Genomic DNA, 25,856 nt, shown 5'->3' with positions numbered 1-25,856 from the left:
TCCATATTCATTTATTATAAAGAAAATGCCCATCCTAATTTTTCAAAACATTTCTTTAACATCTCTATTTGTCTAGGTGAATGTTTAAAATCCGTATCAACATGAACATCATTCTTTTTCAACAGATAGTACAATACACATTTTAAGTTCATAAACAATGCTCTTTTCGGATACAGTTCTGTAAAGGCCTCGTAAAAGCTTTCGAACTCGTTTATAAGTGTTTCTTCCATATGTTGTAACTTTAATGGTTTTTGATCGGTAACATGATAGTGTATTAAATAGACATCATCATAATATTTTGTGTATTTGTTTTTCTTAAGTACTTCCAGAACATCTTTTGTTGATCCTAAATCTTTTGGTATATCTCTGAATTCATCATTTAACACCTTGAACACATCTTTGGAAATAATTCTATCCTGTAATGCTTGCAAACGAGATAGCTGTAACTTAAATCTTTTGTAATATCATACCATCGTTTTCTTGCACAACCAGCTTTCATTTCTTCCTTAGTACTGTAAGCCCAACCATTCTTTACAAAACAATCAACACAAATGTAGCTACTCATACCTTTTGTTAATGACTTACTACCATAATTACTGCATTCTAATGGTCTAAAGCTATAATTTGACAACAACTCCTTTAAGGTAATTATTGGACGTAACTTTTTCAACTCTTCATCCGTGTATAAAGTTACGTATTAACGTTCTCCATAAATCAATAACTTCATATACGTTGTTTCTATCTTTTAAGTCTATCTCACTAACATACTCAAAATACCTGAACACAAGATTTAAAACCTTAACACAAAGATGACCACATATAACTGAATTAAAGTCTTGTATTCGTTCGTTATTGTAAAATAAGTTTTTGGTACCATGATATTGTACTAGTTGTTTAGGAGGAACACCACCATAAGAATCGAACACGTACTTTTCGTTGTTATCTTTCCAATAGCATATGCAATGAGTACCAATGATTTCTGATTTATTGAAGTTAACTATACCACACTCATTTATATAGGGTTTTTTGGAAGTTCGTCACTCATAAATACATCTCTAAATCGTTTTATCTTTAATTCTTTAACCAGCCTCTCTATATCGAAGTTGGTCAATGGTTTCAGTTTTTCGACTTCTTTGGTTTACCTGCTCCTTGCTTTTCTTCTATAACCATATTGTGTCTTTTTTGTTCTTCAAGTTCTTGTTTATTTTTCTTGGCATCAAGTACAGTTTTAGTAATCGCTGCTGCACTACCTGCTAATGAACCAACTGCTCCTAAAGCTGCTAAAATGGCTAGAATTGTAAAGAGAAAACCACCCATATGCTCTTTCTTAATCTTTTTCATTTGTGCAGTAGTTAGTGTTAAATCCATACCTTTACCTTCTTTAAGTTTCTTGGATTTATCGTTAAGTTGTTTCTTTGTTAATACATGATCGATATTTAAATCCTTTAGTTCACTGTAAGGATGAGGCACATTTTCTTTACAGGCCTCATCTAATGGGTTAATACCTTTATCACCTCTTTCTAATCTTTCTTGTAGCTTAGTGTCTGGACCACAGTACGGAAAGATTGGAATATGTAATTCAAATGGAAGTTTATTAATCTAATCAGTTACTAATCCTTTTCAAGCTTCTCATCATTCCAGAATCGTGGTGGTAATGTATTTAAGATCTTAATCAAATAACCTATACCTTTCGGATCATTAGAAATAAATTGCGAAAGCTTATTATTAATCATGTTCACTATACCTACTTTCTCATTATAAACGTTATTATTACCAGCCTTTTCTTCTCCATCTATAACTATTAACAGATCAATTAACTTTCTCACATTATCCATCCACATATATTGTTTAGGTATCTCTGTATATTGTTTAATTCCTTCACCAGTCTTTTTAGGTGTCGTGTTCCCTTTAGGAGTTGGAGGTAAAGATAGTTTAATATATTCATTCCAAATAGGCTTGATAATATTAATGTACTTAGAACCTCTATTAGATGCTACTATTTTATCTTGATTATATTTTTGGAAGGCAGCATCTGATTCTATTATTATTTCCTTGTACTGTTCAAAATCGTCATCATCATAATCTTAAATGGTTTTATTAGTATTCATCGTTAACAATTCCCATAGACCTTCTGTTCCTTTATAAGTTTTAAAATTAATTATCAAATCATCACCACTCACTTTAACTTCAGAATTTCTCTTTCTTATTTATAACTCTTCCATCTTTTTCAACAGCTCTTATTCGAAATACACTATCATTTCTTTTACTATAATATTTTGTTGCAATCTTACCAAATGATTGCGCTGCTGTTAAAGACTCTACTCCTTCGACTTTGTCTTTAATTTGTTTTCTCATTTGTTTTATTTCTCCTGTTATATGTGTATCACTACTACTTGGAGGACTATCATAAGTTATCTTTTTAGGTGTTTCTAGTAGACTAGGATCTATTGAAGCCGTCTTATGTACAGCTGGATAAGTTCAGTTATTAGATTTTTATTTTGTTCTGCTTCTTCTTTGATCTCACTTCCTAAATTTTGGATAGCATTAATTACTGGTTGTTCTTGCGTCTTAAATTTATTGTATATTCCTGCTCTTTCTTTCTTCCAAGATTTGAAGTCCTTTATCAAGAACTCCGTTAACTTAATATTCTAATTCGTAAACGTAAAATGAACAGGTTGAGCTTCCGTAAACATCCTGTGAATAACGGAAAATAAATGTAATCAATATATATAAAAAATTTGCGTTATTTGTGCAAATGAATGTAAATTACCATCTGTGGTCCAACACAGTCTCGAAGCAAATCAACTACATATTATCATCTTACAAAAATAAAACGGACAAGTTGAGGTTACGTAAACATACTACGAAAAAGAGATAATAAAAAGTCAATATATTAAAAAAATGTCTTTTTGTCCAAATGATGACAATTACCAAAAGTGGCCCAACACAGAATCGAACAGAATTACTAGCAAGTTATCTACATTCTATCATTTTTCTAACGTAAAACGGACAAGTTGAGCTTCAGAAAATATTTTACGATATCGGACAATAAACGGAGTCAATATACACAAAGTAACTTTTTTAGCAAATGAGTGGAAATTACTATTAGTGGCCCAAAAAAGAATCGAACAAAATTACTAGCACATTATCTACATATTATCACCTTTCAAATGTAAAACTGACAAGTTGAGCTTACGTAAATGTACTACGCAAAAGGAATAATAAAATGAGTAAATATATGAAAAAAATACATTCTTTATCCAAATGATGGAATTTACCAACTCTGGCCCAACAGGGAATCGAACCGAATTACTAGCAAATTCTATACATACTATCATCTTTTTAACGTAAAGCGGACAAGTAGAGCTTCAGTAAATATTCTACGATACCGGACAATAAACGGTGTAAATATATAAAAAATAACTTTTTTTGGTGAATGGAAACTAGAATTAGTGCCCAACACAGAGAAAAAGGGATAGAAAAAGAGTTAATATATGAAAAAACTACATTGTTTGTCCAAATAATGGAAATTACCAACAGTGACCCAAGACTGGACCGGACCAAATTACTACCAAATTAATTACATACTATCATCTTTTAACGTAAGAAGGACAAGTTGAGGTTCCGTAACCGTCCTACGAAAAGCGGTAAATAAACTGAGTCAATATATAAAGAAATACCTTTTTTCTGCAAATGAATGGAAATTACCATCAGTGGCCCAAAACAGATTCGAAACAATATACTAGCAAATTATCTACATACTATCGTGTTTCAAACGCTAAACGGACAAGTTAAGCTTTCGTAAACATCCTAATAAAACTGACTATAAACGGATTCTATTTATTACAAATTTTTTTTTAGGCCAATGAATGTAGTTTACCATCAGTGGATCAACATAGAATCGAACAAAATTAGTAGTAACTTATGTACATACTATCATCTTTCAAATATCAAACGGATAAGTTTTGCTTACGTAAATATACTACGCAAAAGAGATAAAGAAAAGGAGTCATTATATGGAAAAAGTACCTTTTTGTCCAAATGATGGAAATTACCAACAGTGGGCCAACACAGAATCCAACCGAATAACTAGAAAATTATCATTCTAACGTAAAACGGAGAGGTTAAGCTTCAGTAAATATTTTACGATACCGGACAACAAGCGGAGTTAATATATAAGAAATATTTTTTTAGGCAAATGAATGCAAATTAGCATTAATGGCCCAACACAGAATCGAACCAAATTACTAGCAAATTATATACATAATTTCTTCTTTCAAATGTAAAACGTACCGGTTGAGCTTTGGTAGACATCCTGCGAAAAAGGGACAATAAACGGAGTAATGTATGAAAAAAAATACCTTATTTGTGCAAATGAGAGGAAATTACCATCAACAGCCCAACAGAGAATTGAACCAAATTACTACCTAATTATCTACATACTATTGTGTTTCAAACGTAAAACGAACAAGTTGAGCTTCTCTAAACATCTGATTATAAACGGATTCAATATATTAAAAATATTTTTTTTAGGCAAATGAATGTAATTTACCATTAGTGGCCCAACCCAGAATCGAACAAATCTACTAGTAAATTATCTATATACTATTATCTTTAAAACGTAAAGCGGACAGGTTGATCTTACGTAAACATCCCACGAAAAAGGGATAATAAAATGCCTTTTTGTCCAATTGAATGGAAATTACCATCACTAACCCAACACAGAATCGAACCGAATTTCCGTGAAACCTCTAATAACGGACACCTCTATAAAGCGGACAACTCCCATAACGGACATATTTTGTAATCCCCGTTCGCCGTAATAGGAAAACGCGTGTTGGCAAACCTCTCTAAAGCGGACACTCTCTATTACGGACACGGACACTCTTTCTTGTCTTTTATAGGTTCTATTTACCTTCTATTACGGACACTTTGTCTAGAAACAAGTTGAAAAGTACAATAAAAATACACATTTAGTAATTCATACTATGTCACCAAGGAAGAACATGAGGGTGTGACAACATTTTGAATCCTCAACTGTCTATTCAGCAACCCAGAGGAAGGGTCTTTGTCTTACAACACCCTTATATCCTTTGCTTGCATTCCAGTCCCACTCATCGTCCTTTTAAAAAAAAGTCATTGCTGGACTGCAATTAACTCACAAATTAAAGCAACACACCGAAAACGTAGTAAGTAGCTTTAAGTGTAAAGCGCAGAGAACTATAACATTCCCATGTTGTGCCTTGAATTGGATGGCGCAAGATAATGCAGGTACAGTAACATTTTGGTAATATTCATAAATACGCGATTCCTGCAAAAAAAAAAAATTGTAACTACATATTACCTTGTTTATTAATTTACGTAAGAAAATAATGAAACCTCTGTAAGGCGGACACCTCTCTATAGCTGACAATTTTTGATTCCCCACGGCTGTCGGCTTTAGAGAGGTTTCACTGTACTAGCAAATTATCTACATACTATCATGTTTCAAACATAAAACGGACAACTTGAGTTTCCGTAAAAATCTTACGAAAAACGGACAATAAACGCAGTCAGACTGACACACAATCATAGTCAACGTCTTGCAAATACAATCAGAAAAATAAACACACTGCTGAACAAGACTACACTTATTTAAATTTAAAAACCCATTTACACGTGACGTTTCGATCTTCTAGATAAGATCCGTCATCAAACACGTCTGATGAGGATCTTGGGTAGAAGATCGAAACGTCACGTGTAAATGTGATTTTAATATTAAATAGGTACAGTCTTCTTCAGCAGTATGTTTATTTTTCTAAACGCAGTCAATAAATGAAAATATACCTTTTCTTGTGCAAATGAATGCATATTACCGTCAGTTGCCGAAGAGAGAATTGAACCAAACTACTAGCTAATTAGCTACATACTATTGTCTTTCAAACGTAAAACGAACAAGTTGAGCTTCCGAAAACATCCTATGAAAAAGGGAAAATAAACGAAGACAATATATTAAAAAATAACTTTTTTAGGCAAATAAATGGAAATTACCATTAGTGGCCCAACACAGAATCGAACAAAATTACTAGCACATCATCTACGTACTATCACCTTTCAAATGTAAGACGGACAAGTTGAGCTTACGTAAATATACTACGCAAAAGGAGAAATAAAAAGAGTCAGTATATGAAAAAATACCTTTTTTCGTTCAATTGATGGAAATTACCAACAGTGGCCCAACACAGAATCGAACCGAATTACTAGCAAATTATCTACATGCTATCGTGTTTAAAAGAAAAACAGACAAGTTGAGCTTCCGTACAAATTCTTAAAAAAAAACTGACTATAAACGGATTCAATATGTTAAAAATATTTTTTTAGACAAACGAATGTAATTTATCATCTGTGGATCAACATAAAATCGAACAAAATTAATATTAAATTATCAACATACTATCGCCTTTCAAATATAAAACGGATAAGTTGAGTTTACGTAAACATACTACGCAAAAGGGGATAATAAAAGGAGTCAATATATGAAACAATACCCTTTTTGTTCAATTGATGGAAATTACCAGCAGTGGCTCAACACAAAATCGAACCGAATTACTAGAAAAATTATCTACATACTATCATCTTTCTAACGTAAAACGGACAAATAGAGCTTCAGTAAAAATTCTACGATATCGGACAATAAACGGAGCCAATATATATAAAAAAACGTTGTTATGCAAATGAATGTAAATTAGGGATGGCCAGACGGATCCGGATCTCGGATATCCGGATCCTAGAAGATCCGGATCTCGGATCCGGATCCGGATATCCGGTTCCTGGATCCGGATCCGAAATTTCAGATCTTGGATCCGGATCCGAAGTTTTGTATCTTGGATCCGGATCCGAAGTTTTGTATCTTGGATCCGGATCCTGAATATCGGATCTTGGATCCGGATGCGAAGTTTTGTATCTTGGATCCGGATCCGAAGTTTCGAAGTTCAGATTCGGACTCCTGTTTTGAATATTTTAGGCCTTAGATTGAGACCCAGAACTAAAATATCCATATATATAAAATTTACTAGGTGAATTTTATCTAACTCAGTGGGAAGACAATTCAATTTAAATGACAAAAGATTACATCAAAATTTCATTTTCACATTTTTCGGGGTGTAGACCATTGTTGCGCACACCCCATCATTTAGTCTTTAGTATATCTTTAAACGTACTACAAGTATGCCACTTTCATCTCAAGTCAGTAGTTGTATAGATCTGCCTTTTGTTATATATTAATCGAGTTAGGATTAAAATTCGATTGTTTGTGAGACCTATGATAATATTTTCAGAATGAGTTATAACGTTGTAAAACTGCATAGTAATGCTGCATACTTTCTTTGTGCCACATTGGAATTTAATGTAGTCTATCTTATACAGTCGGCTCTTATGATTAATTCAATGATCTGAACTCCTGCAGCATTACGCTAAAATCATGGATGTCTTTGAATTTTCGTCATCATTTCTATTTTTTTTTTATTACGAGCAAAATAAATATCATAAGCGGTATTTTACATAATACATATAGACGCAGATCAGTCAGTTGATTGCTTAAAGTTTATAGCAAAGCTATTACATTTCTAAGACACTGGCGGCCTTAGGACAAAATCCATGGTTTTCCCATAAAATCTTAAATCTCTCTATATAAAAAGGGCAAAGTCCTGAGTGACTGAGTGAGTGAGTGACAGATCACCGTACAGGCCAAATCGCTTAAGCTACAAACTTGAAATTTGGACAGTTTATAGGCTTTGTGACGTAGGATACCAGTAAGGAAGGACTTGACGTTAGATACTTCAAATTTGATATTTGGGTTTCTCATTGAAAATAATTTGGTACTTGTTTAAGTACTTTTTGATATTTAAATTAGAAGGGGCAGAGAAGATATAGGAAGTAAAAGAGCAGGTGGTATTGCAATTATTGCAACTAGTATAATAATATGCCAATATCTCGGAAACTTAAAGGGTTAGAAACATGGAATTTGGTATTTGGACTTCTCACTTAAAATAATTAGATACGTATTTCAACTTTTATATATATATATATATATATATATATATATATATATATATATATATATATATATATATATATATATATATATATATGTGTGTGTGTGTGTGTGTGTGTGTGTGTGTGTGTGGCCCAGAAGGGAAGGAAAAGGGCGAGAAGAAAATTAAGTGGGGATTACAATTACTGTATTAATATGTTATATCCTTTAAGGTTAGAGACTTGAAATTTGGTATTTGCATTTCTCATTGAAAATAATTTGACATGTGTTTCAGTGTTTTTTGACGTTTTAGTAAAAAGGAAAAGAAAAGAGATGGAAGGGAAAGAGAGTGGGGATTGTAATTATTATAATAACATGTCGATTTCTGGGAACCTCTGAAGGTTAGGAGCATAGAATTTGGTATTTGGACTTTACATTTGAAATAATTAGGTATGTACTTAAGCGTTTTTTGATGTATGTCTTAGAGGAGAAGAAAAGGGGCGGGGAGAAAAGACTTTTATATCTCGGAATCCTGGAATGTTAGACAAATGAAACTTGTTATTTGAACAAAAATTCGTTATGAAATGAAATCCTTGAGTTTTACGTCCAACGTTTATGCCAGTTAGGCTAAAGGAGACGGTGATTATGAGAAATAAATGAAATGAAGAATGTGGGAGGAAACGGGAAAACCCCGAGAAAACCCACGAGCACGGTGTTTGTCCACCACAAAGTCCACACGGCGCGATCTGGGATCGAACCAGGGACCCCAAACTCCGGAGGTGAACGCTCTACCACTGAGCCACCGCAGCCCCTTAAAAATTCGTTATGTTTGCAGGCGTATGATTTGCGAGGCCGTAGACCGAGCAAATGTGTGGGCTGGGGGGAGGGCCCCCATGTACTCGCACGGAAATTCGGTATGTCTCATTATACCAGAATCTTATTACATACAATTTGATATTTGAACTGAGATTCGGTATGGTTGTAGGTTTACGAGGTACGAGGTCATAGGCCGATCAAATGAGATATCAGAGGGTCTAAGGGCAAATTCCCAGATATTTCTTTTTAAATTGATTATGATTAGAGGCTTTTGTGGTGCGAGGCCCTAGTAACGGGGGTCCAGTGGCGAAGCCCCCAACTAGCCGAGGTCTATTAAGTATATAAATGTATTTGCGTAATGACTGGAAATTGCATGTATGCCTGTGGACAAAATTGCATAAGTAGCCACGAGAAATGACAATCCTTTAAGATAAAAATTTTAAAAAGCTACCAAAATGTACTCTTGAATGAGTTGTATATTATGTTTGCGCAGGGGCGAATCCAGAACGGACTCCTGGAGGGGGCGGTTGAGGATGCTAGCAGTGAAAAATTACTTAGATGATCTGAAAGTGCCACAAATTACTACTAAAGTACACTGTTAATGGTGGCGCTGGGTAGGGGCGAACGACTTTTCGCCCTCCCCCTGCATCCGCCTATGTGTTTACATGAATGATATAGCTCCTTATACAACCTATGCAGAGTTAAAGCAGTGGATTACTAATTACAAAGATACGTGTTACTGCTCGTGCCTCCATATGGTATTTTGTATACACATACAGTACATTGATTTTGATACATTAATTGCCATTTAGAACTTCATCTCTACTACAATTCTTAATTCTAACTGGAGTGGTACGGTCACAGAGAAACGTATTTTTAAAGAAAGAAAAAAAAGCTCATCAAGAGCAAGAAAAGGAAGTTGCTCCTTAATTTGATTTGATCTATATTTTATGGGCTGTTCCATTAGCAATGGCCTAGCCCATCACGACTAGGAAATGGCCTCATCCAGTGACCACAATAACTCAGAAAGAATTAGAAAAGTAAGCAGCCTGAGTCTAATGAAAAAGCTTGAGACTAAGGTTTCATCCCAGCATTTGACTAGTGTTACAGAAAACAAAGGACAAATTTCCATCAGGACGACCGCTTTAAAAAAACATTTACTACCTTTTCGGTCAAGTATTTCCACTAGAATCGAATCTGACAATGAGATTGCTCTCACCTAAGTCGACAGTTTTACTCAATCAAATTTGGAATGAAGAGAACGCAAGGCTGTCACACGATCAGATACCAAAAGTGTCTTAAAATCATATTTTAAGAATAGGAATGAAAATCACTTTGTCAATAATTTCGAAAATTTTGCTGATTCGAAATACCCGAATTTTCTGACACGGATTTTGGGATCCGGATCCAACATTCGGTTTCTCGAATCCGGATCCAAGATCCGGTTTTTCGGATCCGGATCCAAGATCCGTTTTTTCGGATCCGGATCCAAGATTCGTTTTTTCGGATCCGGATCCAAGATGCGAAATTTCGGATCCGGATCCAAGATCCGGTTTTTCGGATCCGGATCCAAGATCCGGTTTTTCGGATCCGGATCCAGTGTCCGGATATCCGGATACCGGATATCCGGACCCAAGTGGATTCGGATATCCGGATCAAAAATATCCGGATCTGGCCATCCCTAATGTAAATTACAATTAGTGGCCAAACACAGATTCGAACGAAATTACTAGCAAATTATCTACATAATATCGTCTTCCGAACGTAAAACGGACCGGTTGAGCTTCGGTAAACTTCTTACGAAAAACGGACAATAAACGCAGTCAGAATGACACACAGTCATAGACAACGTCTAGCGAATAAAATCAGAAAAAAAAAACACTGCTGAACAGGACTGCAATTATATAATTTTCAAAACTCATTTACATGTGACATCAGCATCTTGGCTAGAAGGTCGAAACGTCACGTGTAAATGTGTTTTCAAAATTAAATAAATGTAGTCTTGTTTAGCAGTGTGCTTATTTTTCTCAACGCAGTCAATATGTGAAAAAATACCTTTTTCTGCAAATGAATGAAAATTACCATCAGTGACCCAACACAGAATCCAACGAAATTACTAGCAAAAGATCTACATACTATCGTTTTTCAGAAGAAAAACGGACACGTTGATCTTCCGTAAACATCCTACAAAAAACGGACAACAAACGGAGCCAATAAATGAATGCAAACGAATGCAAATTATCATCAGTGGCCCAACACATAATTAAACCAAATAACTAGTAAATTATCTAGATACTAACGTGTTTCAAACGTAAAACTGACAAGTTGATCTTCCGAAAACATCTTATGAAAAACAGAATATAAACGAACTCAATATATTAAAAAAATAAGTTATTTCTGCAAATGAATAGAAATTACCATCAGTGGTCCAACACAGAATAAAACCAAATTAACTACATAATATCATCTTTCAAACGTAAAACGGACTAGTTGAGCTTCAGTAAATATTCTACGATACCGGACAATAAACGGAGTCAATACATAAAAAATAACTTTTTTACGCAAATGAATGGAAATTACCATTAATGGCCCAACAAAGAATCGAACAAAATTACTAGCACATTATCTACATACCATCAACTTTCAAATGTAAAACGGACAAGTTGAGGTTCTGTAAACAATGTATGAAATCGGACAATAAACGGAGTTAATATATCAAAAAATAAATTTTTTATGCAAATCAATGAAAATTACAATTAGCCGTTCAACACAGAATCGAACGAAATTACTAGCAAATTATCTACATAATATCATCTATCAAACGTAAAACGGACCGGTTGAGCTTCGGTAAACATTCTGCAAAAAAGGGACACTAAACGGAGTAATGTATGAAAAAATACCTTATTTATTCAAATGAAAGGAAATTATCATCAGTGGACGAAAAGAGAATTGAAACTAATTACTAGCTAATTATCTACATACTATCGTCTTTCACACGTAGAACGGACAAGTTGAGCTCCCATAATACTTCCTACGAAAAACGCACAACAAGTGAAGTCAATATATTAAAAAAAATACTTTTTTGTGCAAATCAATGGAAATTAACATTAGTGCCCAAACACAGAATTGAACCAAATTACTAGCAAATTATCTAACTACCATCATCTTTGAAACGTAAAACGGACCGGCTGAGCATCGGTAAACATCCTACGAAAAACGTACAATAAACTGAGTCAATGTATTAAAAAATACTCTATTCATGCAAATGAAAACAAAGATTACCATCAGTAGCCGCACAGAGAATTGAACCAAATTACTAGAAAAGTAGGGGAGATATGTATGTTTTGCCCCACTTTCCCCCTCTACCCCCTAACTGCCCCAAAAAATTATGAAGCCGCCACTGACCATTGTACTTTAGCACAGAAGGATACCCCAAAGTGAGATCGCATATTCTTTTATGACATTTAAAATCATAAAAACTTACACCTAAACTTACATCTAAAATTTACAACTTATAGCGCTGTCTTTGATTGAAAAAATAGTTTTTGTTTGGCGTAAATTGGTTCAAAAATAACTGAATTATAAGAAGATAAAGTTTACTATGTTGCATACTACAGATATATGTATATACACTCTCGCTCAATCGCACACACACATTTACAATATCAGCTGTCGAGCACACATATACATATATAGCAAAGAATAAGAAGGAGGAAGTAAAACTTGGACGCTTGCCAATTTTTTTCTCTCTCTCATTCTCTCTCTCTTTCCTTCCCATCAGCTCTGAACGACAGAGAGGTTTATACAATAGAAACAGAGAGAGAATGATTAACGCTGCAGTATGTTTCGCTTTCCATATAAATAACATTGGATTTAACGGCTTCACATAGCTCGAGCGCAGTATTCTTCGCTAAACTTTTCTCTCTTAACGATCAGAATTCGAGCGAAACATTTCGCGCTGTTACACGGCGGACTTTGGCTGTGAGCATCCTTGTCGACAGAGCCGCTATTTAGTTCCAAAACGTGCCACATGCGCGCGCTAGTGTACCATATACAAAATGTATTTCTCGCATCCCTTTTTCTCTCCACAGATCTCTAGAGTTGAAAGCATTCAATAGCTGAGTTGTATTTGTATATCCAAAGGTCTTAGTTTTATGGCTTTATCACCATAAAAACACTTAAAACATACTTAAAATTACAAGTTCGGATACTGACAATGGAATCTTCTGTTAATTTCGTTCTCTATAGGAAACAATGATTTCTTAAACTCCGTCCATTGATCGTAATTCAAGCTGAATAGACAACCGTTAATATCAAAAACCACTTGAACTTCGGTTTGCACATTTTTCACAATTACATTAAAGTTATTAGTAAGAATGAACTTTTTTTGAGGGTCTATTTCTAAACACTTCATTTTTTGGTTCTGACAACATATTTTTGTTCATTTTCACTCATTTTTGGATTTACATACAGAACTCAACAGTTGGATAGTTTTCTTTTAGACCAGTGTATTTGATTTTTATTCCATCTTTAACGATCTCATCAATCATTTTATCTGTTAAGTGTTTTGTAAATCTAGGTGTAAGAAAAATCTTAAACTTCTCACACTCGGCTAATATGCTCTTTCCAAATTTAGTTTTAATCTTTTCCATTTTTACAATTTTATATTCCGTATTTAATTCTAATTCTCTTAATCCAATAACCTGTTTTTGCTCAAGTTTTCCAAGCTTGTTTAAAAAATCAACGTGTTTTGCCATCGTATTTATTATATAGAAAATCAATCTTCAATTTTTATCTTCACCAAAAAATATTTAATCATTTTTATCAATTTTGTTTGATGGAAAAAGTTCCATAAAACATTCGTTAATGAAAACAGTTTGAGGATGCAAGTGTATCTTTTCGATACTCTTATGCCCGTTGATATTTTGCTAACTATCTAAAACTCTTCTACTACTTTCTCATTCTTGGGATCATATGTGAAGTTCTTTCGCCCAATTAAAATCGCATAACATATAGTATCAGAAACCACAGCTTCTGCAAAGTCTACAACAATCTTTATGTTTGTTCTCTCATTTACCGATACATTCTTCCTCTTACTACAATTAATCACATACATTGGTCTGTTGTCTATAAACTCTTTAGGGTCATAGTACATTTCGGTGTTGCCACATGTCATTCTCTTAAACGCAGTATAATCTTCGTACATCTTGAAATATTCCTTGTTAGCAATATCTAAGTTTCTTGATTCTTTTGGAAATACCTCATTCCTTCCATTCTTAAGATAGATATTCTTTACCTTACAATGATCAAACTTACTTGCATCCGCCGTTTGTTTACCACTTCTATCAGTTTGGAACATTACAACTACGAAATCAGGCATATCAAATTGTCTAGAATTAAATTGAGTAGTAACATCAAACTCCAAGAAAGAACCTATAACAGTCTTTTGAACACATTGATAAGTATGGAATGAAAACATGATTTTTGGTTCTTTAAGAATATTCAACTTTAACTTGTTTTCGTAATTAGACTCGTATTCAACAATAGGCATTCTTATCTCCATACTTTTAATTGTTATTTTTCCATCATAAGGAGCTGCTCCCGATCCAGCCCATTTGTACAAAACATCGTTATTGTTGATAGCTTTTGTAAATGTTATTCTCAATCCGCCTTTCCACATAACCTCTTTATAATCACTTAAGAAGCCTGGAATTAATCTTAATGGATACAAAACACTAAAGTCCTTTCTTAGACCAAGTTTATCATCTGTTTCAAATCCTGTTTGTTTTTAATATTCAACTTCTGGTTTGGAAATCTTTAATGTTCCGACAGCTGTAGATGTAATTCCAGGTAGCTCAATCTTATCTACAACAACTCCATGCTTTCTAACCTCAATTTGAGAAAAGAAGAATGGGAAGAAGTTATCTACAAGTTTTATAGTATCGTTTGCGCCAAATGTTCCTCCAACTGATGCACCAACAACTTCAAAAGTCATATGGCAATCTGCTTTGTGTGGATGTACGAACCCATCACCCACGTCGAAATCAAACTCAATATCTTTGTTAGCTTCATTCAAATTATTAAATGTTCTTGTGTTAGCTTTAAAACTCTGTAACTCATAACTCTCAACACTATCCATTTATTATAAAGAAAATCTTGAAACAACGCTTTGATGGGATATACCCATAAAAGAATCATTGGTCCTTCACATGTGAAGGGCATATTAACAGTCAAAAACTTATAATCCCCATCCCAACTTAACCTTAGCATTCGTAGCAGTACCAACCCCAAAAGCAGCTAATCGTTCACCAATTGACGCATCACTACTAAATGCTCTTTTCCATGCTTTAGTTTCCAGTTCCTTATCTGCAATATGTCTCGACTCTGTATCTTTATTGTCTCTGTAGTATATATCGTGTTCTTTACAAGCCTCATCTAATGGGTTAATACCTTCATCAAATAGGTAAGAAACTTAGGTTGCGTTGCTTCAACTACCCCAGTTTCAACTACCTTTTACAAACTTTTCTACATAACAATACCACAGCACATTACATAGAGTTACAATGTTTCCAAGACACAGGTTATAGTTACAAATTTTTCTCGAACACCTTATGGACAGAAGAAGCAATTCCAGAACACTTACAACCTTTCCCCATATCTAAAGCACAAGTTACATTTTTCCATATCTAAAGCACAAGTTACATTTTCCCATATCTAAAGCACAAGTTACAGTTACAAACATCTTTTTTTCCATATCTAAAGCATAAGTTATAGTAACAAACCCTTTTTTACATATCTAAAGCACAAGTTACAGTTACACACAGTCTATAAGTGCATACAGTCTACAGTTATATAAGTCTTCCTCTTACACAAATCTTACAGTTACAGTTTACAGTTTACAGTTACTGATTTTTACGCTCGCATTCTTCTATATACTCTGCAGGTGTCTTGTAAACGAAATAATTTGTTCTATTTTTGATTCCCACTTTGTCTTTTACATTTGTACCTATATTTAGACTTGTTATTGCTCCGAAAATGATTAATTTTTTTTCCTTCTTGTAATAAATATGGAGGTGAAAAATATGGTTTCGACTACCAATTATACTATTACAGAGCTACTAGCGAATGTTTCTAAGCCTACAAACGAGCGTTTTAGTTTGTGGCTTTTAACAGAGAACTTACACCAGAACAATTTACTAACAAATATTGGGGATTTAGATTACACAGAAGGACAGGATAGATTAGATTGTTTAAGAGAAATTACAGAACCATTTTGTGACAATATTATGGTTGTTGAGATTACAGATTTCCAACATTGTGAGGGTAGGTTAGGTGGCAAATTCCTACTAAAGAAAGAGGCATGTGGATCCTTTAACTACTTTCTCCGTTCTATATTTTCGAATTGGGTTGTGGCAAAGCACGGAGTTAAAGCCAAATTACCTTTTCTTTTAGACTCCAACACAAAACGAGCAAAGGGAGTAAACCAAATAATACAGAGATACAGGAAAGACATAGACAGAAAATATAAAAGACCAGTAGTTGTCCCTTACAAAATTGAGCTCGCTGATCTTCCCATAGCTACCATTTTTTAGCATTTACCAGTCATTTTAACAGAGTTAGAGAAGGAACATTACTTTTTGTTGGATTTTGATATTACACAAGACTTCGCGGGCATTTTTAATAAACAAGAAGTAATCCAACACTTATTAGACAATTTCAAGTTTTGTATGGAAGGCAGCGTGAGAGAATATTTAAGAGATTTAGAAGAGGAAGACAGAGACAAATATTTATCCAGCTTAAAGGTAATATGTGAGAACGATAACACAGTTGGTAAGTTACGTTACAATTCTAAAAACTCCTCTGTAAAGGTCTACAACAAATTTATTTGCCAAATTACAAGTCCTGGAGTTACTAAGCAGTTAGGTAATCACGTAATAGACTACTTGTTATGTCCCGATAACAGACTTAGAGAAACATTTTCTTCTACATTAGCCAAGGAGTATGGTATAACGAGATTAGAAGCTACAATTTATAATTATTACGACGAACAGTACTCTTGTGATAAGACCTTTGATCCTGTAGCCGATTGTTTAAAGTTGTTAAAAAGAAGTAAGGAGTATTTCCAAGATGCACCCTTCTATAAAGTACCTATTCGAGACATGTGGACCAGACTATGTAATTCTTTGCTAAATAGTTGTTGTGTTGTTAATAGAGAAGAAAGACTTTTGCATTATGCGTTTTGGGGGAATATACATACAACTAAGCTAACAGGAATACGTGTAAAGCTACCAGAAGACAAACAGAAGCAGGATAAATTGATTTCTTACCCTCTTTCTGCATTTTCTTTTAATCTCTTACCCGTTAACTATATAGAAGTAATTCCGGATCCAGACGATACAACAGAAGTTTCTATAGTACAAAAATGTTACTTAAAGCAAGGGAAGACATACTTTTCCAATACAAACACGCCCTTCTCTACGATTCCTGCCGACATCAACACAGAAGAAGCTGGTTTAATAGCAACAGAGAATTTAACTCCAGAAGTAAGCCGAAAAAGAATTAATATTACTAACGCTCTTAATCCATATCCTCTTCGTCCGATTGAACCTATTAGAAATGTTTACTTGAAGTCCCGTTCCAAGAGAGAAGCAGAGTTATTGGAATTACAAGATAGAAGAAATGCACTGGATTATGCCGCTAAGTTACAACATGTAAGACAAGAGTACCTCGATACATTGGAGAAGAATACCTTACGAGAAGAGAGAGAACAAGAAATAATATCTTTGTTTAACCGGCGTTGGGGAGATTTGAATTTAGAAGCTACTTACAACCTACATGCATTTCTAGTTAACGATAGAAGTAAATTTACTTTTGTTGGTGTTCTTGTGGAGTTGGATGGCTTTAAGTCCGTTCGATACATTAAGGGATTGTTTAAAATGCATCTAGTAAATCTTTACAGGTACAATAAGGATGAGTTGCGAAGTGATGGTTTTTGTTTGTTACCTTATAACGAGATGGAAATTGTGTATTTTCCAAGCGAGAAACCTTTTGCAGTTCTTAAGACGGATGGTATAGAAAGTTATAATGGCCGTACGTTTCCAAAAGTTGCTAGCTTACGGGTAAACTAGAATGTTTTAAAGAATAAGGAAAACTACATTGATTACACACAAGAGATTTCGGAGCAAGCGGATGCAGTTAAAATGGAGGATATTCTAGGACCTGTAAAAGTTTTGGAATGTAAGAGATTAGAAGAGTTGGCCTCTGGGACAGAACTGTTTGTAACTGCTCTAATGATTGTACAATATAGAAATAACGAAAGATACATTCTAAAATTCGAGAACATCCAGGATTTGTTTGTTTCTAATTATTGGTTGCAAAAAGAAATTAAGGACAGAGGTTTGAATTTATCCATTAAGTTTAAAATTAAGTTAGACCGACTTAAGGTGACGCCAACTAAGAATAAAGAGAGATTAGTTTTCTGCATGTAATTTTAGCTTGTAGATTCTTAGTTTGTTAGTTAGCTTTGTTGTATATTTGTTTGGCGTTAGTGCCTTTATGGACAATGTTTATAAAAGCCCCTGTGTGTGTGTGTGTGCGTTGGTGAACCCGCCAATCTTTGTAGGTCGATCGGTCTACACAACAGTACTCTGAGCAATTTTTTCAAAGCGAGCAGTTTTTAGTGGTTGCTCGAAATGTTTTTCACTTTTAACGCGTTCAGGACTCTTATAGGGGTCCCCCCGCGAGTTCTTTTGACTCCGCTCCTTTATACGGATACAGCCGGTTGTGTGTGTAAAGTGTGTGTTCAGACTGAAAAATTTCGTTTCTCGATCGGTGGGTATTCGGACGCAGTGCCATCTACGTGTGTATTCCAAGCAGGAACTAGAGCAATTCAAACTCCCAGCGGCTGCGTTCACCATTGTTGCGAATCAAGTATTTGTTGAAACGTTAAAGAAAATTAGCAGCTATAGGAATGAATTATTCACAATAAGAACTCGGATATGAATAGTACGTAAAAATAACCCTATGTCTGAAATGTTTTTGCTTGAACTGGGAAGAAGGAGAGGGGGAGGGAGAGGTGTGTATATAAAAATAAATCTATATATACAAAATTGAAAATCACTATGTTTGTGACTTTAAATCTGCTGAACCGCCTGATCGATCTCGATCAAATTTGTAACATAGATGAGGTTCAAGACCGGGCTATTCACTTGGACAAATTCACTTGGACAAACTGCTCGGGCTATTCACTTGGACAAATTTTAGGCTATTCACTTGGATGGTAAAAGTGAGGGGGGAGGGGGAATGGGTATAAAAAATAAATAAAACTTAATTCCCGAACTACTCAACCGATCTTGATCAAATTTTCAACATATATGAGGTTTAGTCCTGGGATCGTTTCTATGATTTAAAATTGACTGAGCAACGTATGGTTGGAGAAGGAGGGGGAGGTATATAAAAATCAATTTATATAAGACTGAAAGTGACTATTTTTGTAACTTAATAAATCTTGAACTATCCGACCGATCTCATTTAAGTTTTCAACATACATGAGATTCGGATCTGGAAATATTTTTGTAATTTTACTTGAACGGTAGATCCTAGGGAAGGGGAGGGGAGAAAGACATGAATAAAAACTAATAACTTTTGAACCACCTAACCAATCTAGATCAAATTTTCAACAAGTATGAGGGTCGGGCCTTGGGTGCTTTTTATCTTTCACTATGACAAGCCACCATAGGGGAGGGGAGGGAGAAATATATGTAAAAAAAATAAAAATGACTGTCTTTGTGACTTTATCTCTCCTAAACCATCCGAATCAAATTTTCAACATATATGAGTTTTCGGGCAGGGATTACTTTAGGCTACTCACTTTGGCGATGCAACGTAGGGTAGGGGGAAGGAGGAGAAATTTAAAAATGTTCAAAATGACCAATATTAGTGTTGAATCCACAGTTTTGGGGTCAATGATAGAAACAGTGACACTTCTGATGCTGTAACAATCCACGTTCAGCCCTGATAGTTGGGGACGGGAAAGTTCCAACGTAGGGGAGGGGAATAAGCATTAAAAATGATTGGAAATGGCTAATATTTGTGTCGAATCCATAGTTTTAGGATTTGCTGCGATTAACAGTGACAATTTTGATGCCGTGTGCCGCAGCACAGTTGAAGGGGAGGAAGAGCTGTTTATAATAATGATCAAAAATGACCAATATTAGTGTACAATCCGTAGTTTTCGGGATCATTAAGATGAACAGTGACATTTCCGATCCGGTTTAAATCCAAAATCAGCTCCACAAGTTGAAGGAGGGGGAGAAAGAAATATAATAAAAATGGTCGAAAATGTCCACTATCAGTAGAATTTATAGTTTTCTGGGTCGCTTAGATGAACAGTGATACCTTCGATCCCGTTTAAATTCAGATTAAAAGCTTCAACTTGGTTGAGGGGGAGTTTAAAAATGGTCGAAAATGACCGATATTAGTGCTGAATCCACATTTTTAGGGTCGCTGAGATGGACGGTGGCACTTCCGATGACATGGGCCACAACATGGGGGAGGGGGATATAATGATTCGAAATTAGTGTTGAATCTATAGTTTTTGGGATCGCCGAGATGAACAATGACACTTCTTGTGGTGTTAATTCCAAATTCAGCCGCGCGTCTTCGGAGAGGGGGAGAGGGAAATAAAAAATAACCCATATTAGTGTCGAATCCATAGTTTCCGGGGTGACTGAGATGACCGATGACACATCCAATGCCGTGCCGCACAACATGAAAGAAGAGGAGGGGGAGATATATAAAAATGTTCAAAATTATCCGACATTAGTGTCTGATCCGTAGTTTTTAGGGTCGCTGAGATGAAGAATGACACTTCCGAACCCGTTTGAAACCAAACTGAGCCCTTAGCTTGGGAGATAATAAAATGATCGAAAATGATTAATATTAGCGTCGAATACATGGTTTTTGAGGTCGCCGAGGTGATCAATGATCTTTACGATGCCGTTTAATTCGATGCCATTAAAAACGAAAACAGCATATTTAACAGGTACAAAACACATGAGATACGGAATTGTGCATTTAAATTTTCATTTCACTCAGCGAAGCGGGTATATACTAGTAAAACTTCATAACTTTGGAACTACCAAACCGATGTCATTCAAATTTTCAACATGGATGAAGTTAGGACTGGGATGACTTTTATCATTTTAGTTTGACGTTGCAATTTAGGGAGGGGCAGAGGGTGTATCAGACTACCAGTCTTAGGCATTTTTCTCAGCTTCTAGTGCACGTAGACACTGGAAACAAAAAATGAATGACCACATGGTACTTGAAGAATCAAATGGTGATACTTCCATATCCAGTGGCGTAGTGGAAATGCATCAAAGGGATCAACTCCAAAATTTTTAATGGAAACTGGTATCAATTTCGACTTCTTTGGAAGTTTTACTTATAAAGAAACAACTTTAACGGGAAACACTTTTCGTCATATTCTACGGTTTGTTTCTACTTATGTTATTTGTTGTTTAATTGCCACTTCAGACCACCCATCTCAGGCATTTTCCTCTGTTCGTAGTGCACGCAGACACTTCAAACAACAACAAAAAACTGAATGACCAAATCGTGCGAGAAAAATCAATGGTGATGCTTCTATATCAATTGGCGTAGCGGGGATACATCCACGGTGGTCAACTCCAATATTTCAAATGGAAATTTGTATTAATTTCGATTTGTTTGGAAGTATTATTGAAATAGAAACAACTTTAACGGGAAACACTTTTCGTTAAATTCTACGGTTTGGGATCTACGTCTGTTATTTGAAGTTGAATTGCTACTATCAGTCCACCCGGCGCAGGCATTTTTCTCTGTTCGTAGTGCACGTGGATACTTCAAAAAACGATTCAAACTGGACCAGTAGTGTGCGTTGTGTATGCTGACATCTCCATTACTCTTGAAGGTCGCTTCATCCGTCCACAGAATGTTCCGGTGGAAACATGGGTTTCCTGGCACTCATCCACTGACAAATCTCAAGACGGATATGTAAAGCTTGTTCTCGGGAGTTCCTGATACAGATGAACGTGATCAAGATGGAGCACGTTGTTGAGCAGAATCCTCCAAACCGTCATGTTGCTTATCGCAGCATCCTTGGAGAATCGTGTTTTCGAGATTTGGGGAACCACATGGACTGCAGCAAGGATGCCGAGAGATCGTTTATCCTTAACACGGTGTCTGATCTGCTGACGTCTTTTGTGTTGAGGAGGGACATGCCCAGTCCTCTGCACACCAAGTCCAAGAGACGAAATGCTTCCCTCGACTGCCCAGCACGATTGGGAAACCGTTGACCATATAGCCGCGCAGCCTCGCGATAATTCTGCCGACTTCACTCAATACTATTAACATATCAAAAGCTACGTTATTCGGAAACATCGTTTGGGTTCCTTTAAGCACACGAAATAGGAGCCAATAGGCAATAGGAGCCAAAATCAACAAACATTCAACACTTTATCTTTCAACTACAAACAACAAATATTCAACTGTTTTATATCAGAACTTTTTTCCCGTTTTCTTTCCTTCTTCTACTTTGTCAGATGGCACTTCATTAATGTATTGTTCGCTACTAATAACCATCATACAAAAATTTCTCCCTTTTCACTCTTTTTTGCAGCTTCTTTCCCTCTTGACCCACGTCTTCACCTGTATCTCATTCTTATGTGCAGGTGTAGCTTTGGCGCACGACACTTGGAACTATTTACATGTAAAATTCCATTCTTTGTATGAATAGGCATGTTTATAAGGAACAAATATCTGAGGAGAAAGAATGAAACACAAAGTAATACTCTGTATTATAAGTTTACAAGTGTAGTGTTCCTAGTCTAAAATGATTACAAGTGCTTTATGCCGGATATAATAAGTGAGTGTACATGAAAGATGGTACTATTAGATGTTATTTTCCACTAGAAGCATATTTTTGCACAATGTACAAAACCTGTATTTTATGTGTTCAAGTGCAACGTTATTAGTACGAAACCATTAAAGTGCTATTGAAATTCGTACCATTGACAAAACCCATTCCTTTCCATCTTGGCTTGCGCATTTATCCCCGACTGCTGACAGACCTGTTCCTTTCGGACGCAATCCCGCGCTAGCGTACGGGCTAACTAGCTTTATTCTTCTCTGGTCCGAGTGGATAGCATTCGTGTTTTAATGGCCATCTAACCAGGTTGGTTTGAGTTTTTGCACTATAATATTTAATTATTCATCCCTGTATTTTATCTATGCCAAGTGAGACATTTTTATGTCGCCAAGAGAATCCTTTTAGGGGACAATAAGAAGGAAATTAGTGAAAGAATTATAAGTTTTAACATTTGTTTCTAGTGGTGCGCCAAAAGTAAGCTTGTACGCATTCCTTTTCTTTCTGACTCTCTTCTTCACCTGTGTGTCAACGGTTTGCTTCAATTCTTCAGACTCCCTTCCATCCATCATCTTTTTATATCAATTCTTTAAACTTATCCTCTAGATCTTTTTTCTTGATTAATTCCTCTATATCTTCGCCTTCTCTTTTATTTTTACACATCCTTATTATTCCACTATCTACATTTCTGTATTGTTTTGTTCTGCTTCTTTCTTTCGTAACTTTATTTTCTATTCTCACCTGTTTGCCATATTTGTTTTGGACTTCTATTATTTGTATTCTTTCCTTCTATTATTGTTGACCTTGTAGGTATTCCCTGATTCATACTAAGGTATTCCGTTTCTACTACCTGTTTGTCGGTGTGTCGGTGTGTCTACAGACCTGATTCCTCTATTATCGATTTTCTGGTTCACGATTCTCGTGTTTAACCTCTGAATTTCGTTTTACCAATTAAATTCGATTAATTCTAGTGAACATATTTTCTTCTCTGTATTGGCTACCTGAATGGAGCTTAACATATAATTTCCATTGAACTAAATTTCGTTCATCTTCTACATTCGTATTTGATTCTGTCATCTAATTCTTCTGTAATTTAGTAAGGATAAAGATCTTGTCTTCCTTCTGAATATCTTCATCAGGTAACTCATTGATTCTTCTTATGTACCTATTTGTATACCTTTCGGACAATAGTGTGCAAAATGATTATATTCGTTGCAATTCCTACATTGTGCGCTCCTAGCTGAACATTGATATCTAAATGTTTTCCACATGCTAAACAACCATATTAATAACATCCATATTTTCCTGTGATTGTTTCAGAACGAAATCTATTGATTTTATGTAGTGTGTCTTGGCAGATATTTGTATCTTTCGTTGATCTGTTGCGACATTCACTTGTAGCGAGAAAAAGTGCTTTTGTACACTGATTTAACAATGCTCATCGCATAGATATAGCAAATCATGTAGCATTACTGGAAAGGGAAATAACAATGCTTTGTGAATTTTATTGAAGAGTGGAAGAAGTGCATCTAGCTGCTCTCACTGTATTATTGATCTTTATTTGGGCCTAATTATATGTTCTATACTAGCAACCTGTGCTGAATGGATACAAAATCATTGAAAACATGGTCGTCCCTGCATCAGAATTCACAAAACTCGTAGTGCCGTAACAAGACGGAAGGGTGGTGTAAGGGAGCACTGCCTCCCCCAATTTCAGGAGGGGACTTGACTGGTGTCCAACTTTTTGTTTTGCACAAATTAGTACCTAACTCAAGAGTGCTAAGCATTTTCCGAAAGTAAACCTGGAAATATAAACATGTTAATATTAGTTTACATTTTCAGGGGAAAGGAGGTAGCCCCAGACATTTTAACACATTGAACTGCCTCTTGGTAAAAAGATGTAAAATGGCTCCGAAATAAGCCTGAAATATGGAATGTGAACTTTATTAACAAACTGAACATATCGACATAAATGCTAAAATAATGAAATAAACAAATGGCAATACAGATCGCTAAATTTCACATATTTGGAATATTGGCGAGCACTAACGAACACATAAGATGTTTGAAAATCATATTCTACACCTAGAAGAAACAATAAGAAAACCTATCCATGAAGCTAACAGTGGTAACGTGTAATGGATACAGGGGCGTCATTTAGGAGGGTCTTCACAGGTAGGTCTAGTGTATCATCTTGCAACACGAATCAAGTTTGCGGATAGATAGTCGGGTTTGTAAATATCTGAGGGTTCAGTGAATATCCATGCGACACACGTTTCAATATGCCTCTGGAAAAAGTTTAAAGCCATAAATTAGTTTGAAATAAATAATTGCTAGCTTATTTTCAGATCGGTGTTATGGTTGCAACGACAGTAGCAACACCATGCGACTAAGCTGTAATGCTTTTGCCTCTACCGAAGTCGATGGTGATAAGTAGCTTAAGATTAAAAGGTAAAATCTTCTATCCTACAGCGACCTAGGGTGGTGATTTAAAGGATATCTTTCTTACTTGTCGTAGTTTGAGAAGATAGTATATTTGTATCTCTCTGCTTATACGTGCTCCGGGGCAGGTAGTTATAGAAATATTCCTTTGCCTATTACGGCTTCAGAAGTTGGATTTAAGGAAATCTCCTTAACACAAAACGATTTCAGGAATACTTTAGGAAGATTAGCGATCAGCACTGGAACTTATTCTTCTGTCCACTTGAGGTCTTCTTTTATAGCTGTCCTCTGAAAAGAAAGTTCGTGAGGAGAGGGTTGGCCATCTTCGATTTTCTTTGGAACCAACTTTGCGTATTTCAGGTATCCTCCTTACACCGTCTGTTCGTGATTATGTTTTGAATAGAAAACACGTGCTCGTTAATGAAGCATGCTTTATAGTAGTTTATTACACCTGAGGTACGGAACCTTACAGCCCCCACACCAGGAACATAATCCACAAAATTATTTGAAAAGTACAAATATTGTTGTGGAAACATTTGTTAAAAAGGTTCTATTTTCATGACAAAATCCTTGATACGTGCCAGTAAGTAGGAACATAAGCCCGTAAAAGTTTGCAAAATTCACTTTCGGTGGGATCTTGAATTCTGTATTTTTGGCTTTCTTGCTGAGATTTTAATAGAA

This window comes from Thermobia domestica, chromosome 10, assembly GCF_964235325.1.
Source record: "Thermobia domestica chromosome 10, izTheDome1.hap1.1, whole genome shotgun sequence".
NCBI classification, from domain to species: Eukaryota; Metazoa; Arthropoda; class Insecta; order Zygentoma; family Lepismatidae; genus Thermobia; species Thermobia domestica.
The sequence above is the reverse complement of the archived record's forward strand: the minus strand, read 5'-3'. Positions refer to the sequence as shown.